Source organism: Schistocerca nitens, chromosome 9 (assembly GCF_023898315.1).
Source record: "Schistocerca nitens isolate TAMUIC-IGC-003100 chromosome 9, iqSchNite1.1, whole genome shotgun sequence".
NCBI lineage: Eukaryota > Metazoa > Arthropoda > Insecta > Orthoptera > Acrididae > Schistocerca > Schistocerca nitens.
The window spans coordinates 113,618,341-113,630,376 of record NC_064622.1 but is presented as its reverse complement, the minus strand read 5'-3'; positions in this window follow the sequence as shown (position 1 = coordinate 113,630,376).

Genomic DNA, 12,036 nt, shown 5'->3' with positions numbered 1-12,036 from the left:
TGGTATCATCGAACAGCTTCCAGACTGAACAATTCCCACCCTTTATCGTGGCAATTGGTTGGTGACATGTCGTTCTTTTAATTTCCTTGTATTTAAGCAAGTTTTCTTAATGAAGAATGACTCTTATTGGAAAACATAACTGCTCTTTTAGCCTCATCAACAGCTTTCTCTATTGATTGTTGTATTGTGTGTTACACAAAGCTATGTAAAGAATATGCAAAACAACTGACATATGAAAAATCCAGAAGCTTGGCAGCTCACTTCATATCTGAAGTGTTGTCCATTAACATGGCACTGACTTTAAATTTGAAATTATACACTGAAGAGCCAAAGAAACTGGCACACCTGCCTAATGTCGTGTATTGGCCCCATGAGCACGCAGAACTGGCGCAGCACGACTAATATCTGAAGTAGTGCTGGAGAGAATTGACACCATGAATCCCGCAGGGCTGTCCATAAATCCGTAACAATACGACGGGCTGAAGATCTCCTCTGAAGAGCACGATGCAAGGCATCCCAGGTATACTCAATAATGTCCACTTCTGGGTAGTTTGGTGGCTAGAAGATGTGTTTAAATTCACAGGAGTGTTCCTGGAACCACTTTGTAACAATTCTGGCCGTCTGGGGTGTCACATGTTTGTGCTGGAATTGCCCAAGTTCGTCGGAATGGAGACGAATGGAGACGAATGGATGCAGGTGATCAGACAGGATTCTTACGTACACATCACCTGTCGGAGTCATATCTAGACGTATTAGGGGTCCCATATGCAAACACCCCACACCATTATGTGGCCTCCACCAGCTGGAACAGTCCCCTGCTGAGATGCAGGGTTCATGGATTCTTGAGGTTGTCTCCCTACCCCTGCACGACCATCCACTCGATACAATTTGAAACGAGACTCGTCTGACCAGGCAATATGTTTGTACTCATCAACAGTCAAATGTTTGTGTTGATGGGCCCTGGCGAGGTCTAAAGCTTTGTGTCGTACAGTCACCAACGGTACACGAGTGGGGCTTTGGCTCCGCAAGCCCACATCCATGATGTTTCATTGAACGGCTCGCACGCTGATACTTGTGACAGTCCAGCATTGAACTCTGCTGCAATTTTCGGAAGGGTTGCACTTCTGTCACGTTCAACGATTCACTTCAGTCGTCATTGGTGCTAGTCTTGCCATCTTTTTCCGACCTCAGCGATGTCGGAGATTTGATGTTTTACCGGATTCTTAATATTCACGGTGCGGCGCGGCACGTTACTTTTTACCGTCCTGCCAATGTCCAGCAATGTTCATTTGTCTAGCTAAAAGCTGTAGAAGAAAATACTAGACCACTACTGTCTACTGCAGGTCGCAACATACTTAGAATTGTCCGGTAAACGGGATGTGGCTAGTACTGAAATAAAAGTTTTAACTTGGCGATGTAAATTTTCAGGTGTATTTTTACGATAAAGATCACAGCTAATACTGCTAAGTAGCTACACAATGTAAAGTTCCCACGCACACCACAATCACACACGTAGCCAGTTTATGGTATTTACACCCGTTACCGAAGTTAATGGAGTTCACCGGGTCGTTTAGTTATGAAAATGCTCGCTCAAATGGTGTGCACTCTGCTCTACACGTAATACCTGTTCCAGTCTTAGATCGCACAACACGCCACGCGGTTTTAACTAACAGTCACAAGCAATAATTTTGATATTCCGTCCGAAATTCCACACAACTTCCACTATACCGTTCACTTAAATACGCTGTGTACTACTTCGCGCACTCGTAGTTAGCATTGTTCCGCGATTTTACAGTACTTTCGTCGAAGCTGCTTTCAATGAGATGTTACTAGTCGAACCCTCAGCCCCGACTGACTTAGATCACACCAAAGGCTTTGTTCCCCCCATAGATTGGCGCGAGCCTGCATTTTTCTGATTGGCTGATATCACAAACAGCAAATCAGGTTGCAGTATTATCCCGCGCTTTACTTCAATGACCAATCATAGTAAAACATTTCTTTCTATGGTAATTCCTAAATAAATAAATTTAGAAAAGTATCAAATATAAAATTACTCCTTCCGAAATTACCACTTAATTTGTGTTCTACTCACGATTTATTAGTACCATAAACTGACTGCACATTTAATTATAGTAAATCCCCTGTGTAATTTAACTGGTACTTCGTGAATAAACAAAACAATTTTCATTTACTTCTGTTCTTCTTCACTCATTCAACACTCACACTGCTAATTACTACACATATAAAACAATTATGATTATGCAAATACATTAAATATCAGTCAAACATAACTTTACAACATTGTTTTGACTACGACTGCTAGCACTGTCCATCAACTGCTGACCTCTGCTGCTTACTAGTACAACTACATGCAGCTCTGTAACTCAGGTCCATGTCAGCTGGTGATATCTGTCGATGACTCATACCTATAACGATATCGTCCTAACAAGTGACAGGAGCGATGCGAAGGCGCTAGGCCTCAACGCTACACTCGTGAAATGGTCGTACAGGAAAATCCCCACTTCAGTGCTACCTTGGAAATGCTGTGTCCCATCGCTCGGGCGCCGACTACAATATCACGTTCAGATTCACTTGAATCTTGATAACCTGCCATTGTAGCAGAAGTAATCGATGTAACAACTGCGCCAGACACTTGTTGTCTTAACTCAAGGCATTTTTCCAGAGACACTAAAATATGCTGTTGTTAAACCACTCTTTAAGAAATGTGATAACAGCAATGTCAATAACAACCAACCTCTTTCACTGCTAACATTTTCTAAAAATTTTGAGAAGGTGGTGTATTCTAGAATGGTATCTCACATTATTAACAATAATATCCTCAGCAAATCACAGTTTGGGTTTCATAACAGTTTCTCTACTGAGAATGCTATTTATATGTTAAGTCACCAAGTTTTTACAATCATTGAGTAATAAAATAGGGCCAGCTGGTATTTTCTTTGACCTATCTAAGGCATTTGACTGTATGAATCTTAATATTCTCCTAGATAAATTGAAGTTTTATGGGATTTGTGTTATAGGTAACCACCTGATAGTGTTCACTCTCTGTATTTTATCCCCGCCATCTTCAGAATTTGAAAGAGTTTTCCAATCAACATTGTCGAATGCTTTCTCTAAGTCTACAAATGTTATAAATGTTATAGTGTCAGTATTGCCTTGTGTGATCCTACATTTCTCTGGAATCCAAACTGATCTTCCCCGAGACTGGCTTCTACCAGTTTTTCCATTCTCCTATAAAGAATTCGTGTCACTATTTTGCAACCATGCCTTATTAAACCGTTAGTTCGGTAATTTTGACGCTTGTCATCTGCTGCTTTCTTTGGAATTGGAATATTACATTATTCCTGAAGTCTGACACTCTTCTGCTTGTCTCACACATGTTGCACACCAGATGGAAGAGTTCATGGCTGGATCTCCCAGGGCATTCAGTAGTGTATATATATTACTGACCATCTATCGATATATTCCACAATATGTTCACGGATCTACTGAAATTAGATTTTTATTGCGCTGACTGGTTGGACTGTAGGGTCTCTGGTAAATATTGCACATCTAACTCATCACGGCCCTTAGGGCAAACTGCTTATTTTGACGATTTGCTGTGTTGTTTAAGCCAGATGGTGTAAATGGGTTCGAAAGCGACAGATGTAAGTTTAATTTAGAATAGGAAGTCTGTAGGGTTTTGTTAGCCTTATGATGAGTGAAATCAAATGAGTATAGTAACTACCAGAAGAAAACCGAGCAATACAGTTGTCTGTTTTCAAAATATAAGGAAATGTATCCATAAGAAAATAAACTTCAGTTACTAAAGAAATTAAATTTATTTCGGTTGAACTATAGGAAGAAACTGAAAGAATTACCAGTGTAACAATAAGCAGATCAGCAGCTGGTGAGCTACTTCAGCTAATGCTTTGGTACTCTGACACCATCAACTTTTGCAACAGCAAGGAATGCATTGTGCCTTAAATTAATATAACACAATTTCAACAGTAAATACATACATATTTCATTTTTATCTATATATAATGTTTCAAGCTGTGTAAAATATAGGGTTACTATAGTATTTTAAGGAAATGTAGGATACACTGGTAAAAAACGTAGCTTGTTAGACAAAAATGCAGCACATCATTGCTCAAAGCAAAAGTAATGTAAAGTTATAATTTAAATGCTATTTATATGATGTGTGTTCTTTAAATAAGTACCGTTTTGAAATAAAACAATTAGACTGTTCTTGGAGGATGTAGTTGTACATGAAATCCTGTACTATAATGTACTTTTTCAAACAATTTCCACCAATATTAGGGCACTTATCATATTATACAACCAGCAATTCGTCGCTTGTTTGTGGGTCAGTTAAGCATCAGGGATACATGCAGAACCATGGTAACCATATGGTGCGACAACAAAGAGTGCATGTTATGGTTACTCTGGTTCAAAGTGTATCCTTAATGCTTATTTTCTGTATCTCGTCTGAATGAGTCACAATATATCACTGATGTGTCTTATAATATGCCATGCAGTACGCATTTGCCTGTAGTTACCAACTGAAGACATAAAGTCTCTAAACGAGTCCATGAACATACTGTGGCACTTATTTGTAAAAGTCCATCTTGATCACACAAACTTTTAAATTCCACTGTTACTGGTTTCATCTAATGCTGTCTTCAGATGTGTTACAAATAAAATTTATTTGTAACACATCTGAAGACAACAGTAGACGAAATTGGTAACAGTGAAATGAAAATATTTGTGTGATCAAGATGGACCTTTAGAAATAAAATTCATCTGTTGCATGATACAAGTAACGTAAAAGTCGTATTGTTTTTTGCTTTGTAAGTAACTTTTCGATTATCTTTATACATGATTTTCAGTACTTAACGACTCTGTATTGTGTATTTTTCGTCAGTAACATATACATGTTGTTCAATTTTGTCTATTTGGTATAATCCATGGATAATGGATGAAAACCGAAATCGGTCGGAATAAAGATGCAAAATTCAATACAGTGAAGTTAACATGCATCTTCTAAAACAAAACGATTGAGTTTTGAAAATAACACACACCATTTATCTAAATATTTCCGACATTCGCCATACAGCGAAACAGCCTTCTGCTCAAAATTGTCAACTTCTTTATCAAGTCCATCCTCCCTAGAATCTTGCGTCTGGCCATCCTGATTTAGGTTTCCCGTGATTTCCCTAACTTGGTCCAGGCAAATGCTGGGATGGTTCCTTTGAAAGGGCACGGCCGACTTCCTTCCCTGGCCTTCCCTAGTCCGATGAGACCGATGACCTCGCTGTTTGGTCTCCTCCCCCACAACAACCCAACCCAACCTCCCTAGAACTTACCAGTGTTTTTTTCTTTTTTTGTCATCAGTGAGATGAAATTGCTCTCCAATTTGTTCTTAATAAGAGAGTACACATTATATAATATTATAGTCATCTCAGCAGTCGATGTTTGTTCACTCTCAAGTTGTTTTGTCCCATTATAAAACACATCCATCGATGAGTGTATGGGATATAAATAAACCTTACTCAGACTGTTTTCAGATAACACGTTTTGAAGTTTAGGATCATTGGATGTAGCCAAAAAATAAATTTTTAAAGCCTTGTACATTTCAGTTATTATGTCAAGTGCAGGGGACAGAGATAACCACCTGATTTTAGTAACTAAGAAGCTGTTTGTAACTAATTTCTACGCATTCACAATAATGCTTGAATTCCTCAGTTCTTCAGTATACAGGTATATAGAAAAGCAGTTGTGCAGCTTGAGAACTGTACAGTTTAAATCTACACAAAAACTATACAACCAGTCCTGAATGGCACTGTTAAGGATGTGAGCTTTTCAAACCCCGCTCTTGCCCAACTAAATTTTCATTAATCGTATATAATAATAGTTTGTTGAATACATTTTTACCCTTTAGTCAACTTGTGCAGCCAAAATTTGTTTTCGCATTATCAGCTCCAAATGCTCCAAATTTCCCTCCTGTTCCTTACCCTACTGAAGTATCTCAAACATATGGTAACACTGTAGACACCTGAAGATCGACCAGGAAATCACACACAACTGAATGTTACAGCGATATATATTGTGTCTTTTGTAAGTTCTTGGTATGCTTTTGAGTGTGTTCTCTTGTGACCTTCCGACGTTATACTTCGCCTGTATTAAAACTGTTTTTTAACAATCTGTATGCATCTTCGTTTTGCATTAGCACATCACCCACAAATTCCTACATTGGTGAGACGAGTAGGAGCACGAAAAATGACGAATCGGCTTGTAAATGCCAAATTTAATGAACGAGGTACAGCAAATACCACACCTAGCATCTTGCTGTGAGAATCACAGCTATGAGGAGTTATGACTTTATTTCCGTCAAATGACCAATAGTCCTTTGTTCTTGATCAGAACCCTCACAGAATTCGTTTTACGAGAGCACTCAGAATATCTCAACAACTCGTTGTCAGACTTTTTTTAACACGGATTCAGACCTAAGTGTGCTTCCGACAAACCATTTGCAGCTCAACAGTATGGTGGCTCCACCACACATTATAGCGTCAAACAACTCAGAAATCGAGGCATATGGCAGAAAGACCATGAAATTAGCCATTGTCTTCAATCAAACAATTCGAGTGAAATTGTTTGGTAGTGGCATGTCAGTGAACCCATTTTGGGGATGGCTCTTATTTTACACCATTTCAGATTGGTTGTGGACCTCAACAGTGGAACAATGCAAACAATTGTAGAGATGGCAACTGCAGAGATTTGAGTTATATTATGAGCGAGTTTCCTGGCATTGCATCAGTGGCAGATGCACAGTGCGGGGTTCCGCAAAACACAGTGCCTTTCATCTGCACCTCAGCAGGTCCATTGGCGGCAGCCAAACCCTCAGAGCACGCACCTGACAAGTTCACAGTGGCAATGTACTACACAGAGAAGCGAATTTAGAAAAGAGTGATGAGACCATCTGACAGCCAGTGGGCTTCTCCGTCACATGTGGTACAAAAACACAACGGCACATGGCGATTATGTGGCGACTACTGTGCGCTAAACTCCAGAACGATACATGACATTCATCTAATACCATACATCATGGATTTCAACAACACCATGACAACAACTAAAGCTTTTAGCATCACTGACTGCACCCTGTCTTATTTGCAAATTCTTGTGGTACTTCCAGAATGAGATTTTCACTCTGCAGTGGAGTGTGCGCTGTTATGAAACTTCCTGGCAGATTAAAACTGTGTGCCCGACCGAGACTCGAACTCGAGACCTTTGCCTTTCGCGGGCAAGTGCTCTACCATCTGAGCTACTGAAGCACGACTAACGCCCGGTACTCACAGCTTTACTTCTGCCAGTATCTCGTCTCCTACCTTCATAACAGCGCACACTCCGCTGCAGAGTGAAAATCTCATTCTGGAAACATCCCCCAGGCTGTGGCTAAGCCATGTCTCCGCTATATCCTTTCTTTCAGGAGTGCTAGTTCTGCAAGGTTCGCAGGAGAGCTTCTGTAAAGTTTGGAAGGTAGGAGACAAGATACTGGCAGAAGTAAAGCTGTGAGTACCGGGCGTGAGTCGTGCTTCGGTAGCTCAGATGGTAGAGCAGTTGCCCGCGAAAGGCGAAGGTCCCGAGTTCGAGTCTCGGTCGTGCACACAGTTTTAATCTGCCAGGAAGTTTCATAACAGCGCACACTCCGCTGCAGAGTGAAAATCTCATTCTGGAAACATCCCCCAGGCTGTGGCTAAGCCATGTCTCCGCTATATCCTTTCTTTCAGGAGTGCTAGTTCTGCAAGTTTCGCAGGAGAGCTTCTGTAAAGTTTGGAAGGTAGGAGACGAGATACTGGCAGAAGTAAAGCTGTGAGTACCGGGCGTGAGTCGTGCATCGGTAGCTCAGATGGTAGAGCACTTGCCCGCGAAAGGCAAAGGTCCCGAGTTCGAGTCTCGGTCGGGCACACAGTTTTAATCTTGTGGTACTGACTGATATTGAAAAGATGGCCATCATCACACCATTTGGATTATTTGAGTACCGCCTTATACCATAGGGATTAAAGAACGCTGCCCAAACTTGGTATCGCTTCATCCATCAAGTGCTCAGGAGCCTCGAATTCCAATTTTGTTTTGTGGATGACACCGTGGTTTTTTCAGAGTCCATTACTCAGTACAGAATCACCTGCGCCAGGTTTCTCAGCGTTTTTGGGAACAAGGAGTAATAGACAACCAAGAGAAGTGTGTATTTTGTAATAGCTGTGTCATGTTCGTAGGCTTTGAAGTTGTGCCATCAGGCATCACACCCTTGTCAGAATGCATGATGGCTATTATAATGTAATAAAAAGTAAATATAATAAAAATGTTTAGGTATATGGAAACAATGAGATTAATTTTTCGGCACTCAGCACGATAAGCTGGGCTATGCCTGTAAATGGGTTCATATTAGTTCATATTAGTTCTGCATGGACGAAACAGTATTTCTCTTGCTGTTGATTTATGCTTGCCAATTAATAATACTACGTCCTATCGGCGTATTCACCTTCAAAATCTTGATGTAGTCCATGATATAGTAATCAGATCTTCGTGATAACTCTGAAGTACACAGGTGGGTTTCTTCAATCCTTATATACTACAGTACTACTTGGAATAATAACTCAATTTTTCACTAACGAAATACGAATGTATTATTTTTTCTACACACATAAGAAATACAGACTTTTCACTTATTCTCATAACCGAAATGGCTACCGCCGATTACTCTCTAAAATAACGTGCTTCTACCTCCGTACATTAGCAGAGAGCGAGTCCTTCCTCTTACCGAGGCACAGGAAGAACATGTTATGTTTTTTTAACATTTGAAAATAAAAAATACATGACGGTAGGCACAGGCTCTACGCTGGGCTACCACTTCACTTTTTCTCTTTGACTTTATAGAAAACGAAAATATAAAAGCAAGAAATACAAAAGGCACATCACACTATCCACAACGTATCTGTGTCTAAAACTTACTAACGTTTGTGAAGCTTTCTGGGGATACTAAGCTATTCACCATTGGCACCTGCTCCATATCACTGCATTGCTATTGCCACTGGCCTCACTCCTAAAAGAAGTGGCCAATTCAAGTGAAGCCTGTGAGGCTGTAGCCAGCCCCGTGTTTCATTTTCATTACGCTCAGTAACTTGATCGATGGTACACTAGGGTTTTATCATTTATCGCAAGAGGAACGCAAAATTGAGAATAATTATCCACAGAAGTGAGTTATCATTACTGATGTTACCCCTTCTTCTCATTAGTTCTGATGTGTATGTTGTACACAGAGGCTCACGTTAGTTGCTGAGACAGGTGAGGCGAGCTCACAGGAACCTCTGGGACACCAGCTAGCCGTAAGCCCTTAGGCAGGGGAGAATGCTGGGACTTCGACCCGTTCACTGGCAGTTGAATCTGGCTCGGTCTTTGACCAGTTTAGTAGCTCTGTGGGCCTGGAACCCCATGAGTTCGTTTGTGACCCTCTGATCTAGAGTGTTTACAATTCTGAGACCCTAGGACAGATAACATCTCACTGTTGCATGGGATGAGTAGAACTCCTCCGGTACGCTCTCTTTGTGGCGTGCTGCCGCCCTACCAGCCACCCAATCAAAACTTTGCTTACAGAAGATTTAGGAACGAAGGTGGGACCGCCGTTTGTTAGTCGGCGTTCACACACTTTGGGAACGCCAACTTGCTATTGGGAGGCACTCGGGATCTCTCCAAATTGCATAGAATAGTGTACAATGGGAGCAGTAATGGTGTAACAAGATTTACTACTTGAAGAATCAGAGACGCAGCTGCAGACTGGCTTAAAAGGCTGTTCTTGGTGGGCCTGCACCACGAAGGAGTAGAGACCACAAGTTTTCACAGATTCAGGTCGAGATCTTCTTATGTCAGATGTACATTCTGGCTAGAGGCTCCTTGTGAGGAGACTGGCGCAGTAGTGCAGATGGGACGCAGCATGCCAGAGTCCAACACCGCCTGCAATTTTGTCTCACCTCAGTTTACCAATTTTATGCAAGTGTTGCAGAGATGTGGGAGTGAGTAACTCTTGCAAGATGATAGGTGCGTATTTTGCAGGATAATTAATCAGTCACTTTCGAAGTGAACTCTTGGTCATGACTTGCTGTTTGGGATTCTCATTCTATTTGTCTCTCTCACTAACCTACTGATACAATCATCAGTTAATTCATCATCACACTTCAATTCATTTTGGACAGATCGTCACATTCATTACCAATTCAGTCATTACCTGTCCAGACCCATTCCACTCTTTTTCTTCCTATGACCTGCTGTAACTGTATTTCAGATTTTTGTATCCGCAATCATTTCCTCCAAGTAAAATTTTTGTCTAGTTGCTTGTTCTTGCACATTATTCACGATCTCTGATCAATAAATTTATAGTGATTCCGATTCCTTGTCTCATTCCAGTTGTCAATAATTCCCATTACTACTCGTTGAATTTTTTTATTTGTCAGTCACACAGCTATGGTTCATATGTTAGGGCCATCCTTCCCTCTGTTTCCTTGCACACACAGCATTACAATACATCTGGACCATAGTGAAGTGATTTGCATTTTGAGAGGGGATACTTGATGCATATCAGAGGCACATGTGGTAGATTATAACCAATTTCAGAGGCACCTTGCATATGTAACAGCGACCTTTGCCTTTAGTCCTACTGGTAGGTAATCTCCTGATCAAGTCACTCAGATAAATTATATGTACTTCATGACAGCTGTTTTCAAAATGGCTCAAATGGCTCTAAGCACTATGGGACTTAACATATGAGGTCATCAGTCCCCTAGAGTTAGAACTACTCAAACCTAACTAACCTAAGACACCACACACATCCATGCCCGAGGCAGGATTTGAACCTGCAGCAGCACAGTTCTGGACTGAAGCGCCTAGAACCGCTCGGCCACAGCTGCCAGCACAGCTGTTTTAACTAAGGTGATGACTGTATAAAGAAATGGTGGTTGTGAGCTTAATTTAAAATTCATGTGTTAAATCAGAACTTCATGGTATTATTTTACAAAAGTGGGAAGTAATTAGGCTTGAGTTACAGTGCATATTTTCCATTTTATGTGTTCCTTACAACTCTGAGGTCTCTTGGTCAAGTTGTTATTTAGCATTGGTGTAATTGAAATTACGGAGAATTTTTATGCGTTTTGTGTCTCTGTATATGGAAGCTGGCAGCATTTATGGGGTTAAAATATCGATTTATGTGAGGTATACGACGGTAAGGCCACCAGTAAGATGACTGGAGTGCTGGAATTACTACACAACATGGGGTGTGCTGCTTGCACATTAATGCCATAACACGCCTACGGCATTCATTGCAGGTGCTAGTCACAGGGCAGTGGGTTGGTTCTACAGCACTTCGTAAATGACTCTTGGCAATAATTACCATTTTTTCTCATCTTCTTGGAGCGAGTTGTATGTCATGTATGCCACCGTCTGGCAGTTTAGAGACTCACTTGAAGGGAAAAATTTGTTCATCTACACTGACCACACTCTTTTAATGGCACTTTTCGTTAAAGGAATCTCCAATGGATCTCCTAGACAATGCAGACTTATAGAGCTCATGTCAAAATGTACAACAGACGTGCGTCACATTAATGGAAGCAGAAATGTGGTCGCAAACATTCTGTTCTGATTCTGCACAAATATAAACTCTGTACAGTGGGATAATATTGCTAAGGAACAAGGAACGGACCCTGAGCTTCGTTTCCTGTGAGAACAACAGCAGTCCAGTCTGGAATTAGAGCAGGTGGATGTCCAGAATCAGGTATATCTTTGTGGTGTGACAGATCTAGTAATATGCCTCGATTCTTCATCCCCAAATACTTTCAAAGTTTAGTCTTCGATGCACTTCAGAATTTTTCTCGTATGGCAGTGCATGTCACAGTGTGCTTACTGACAAAGAAAGTGATACGGCCCAGAATGAAGAAGAAATGCAGAAGGTGGGCTCAACACTGTCAACGTTGCCAGCAATGAAAA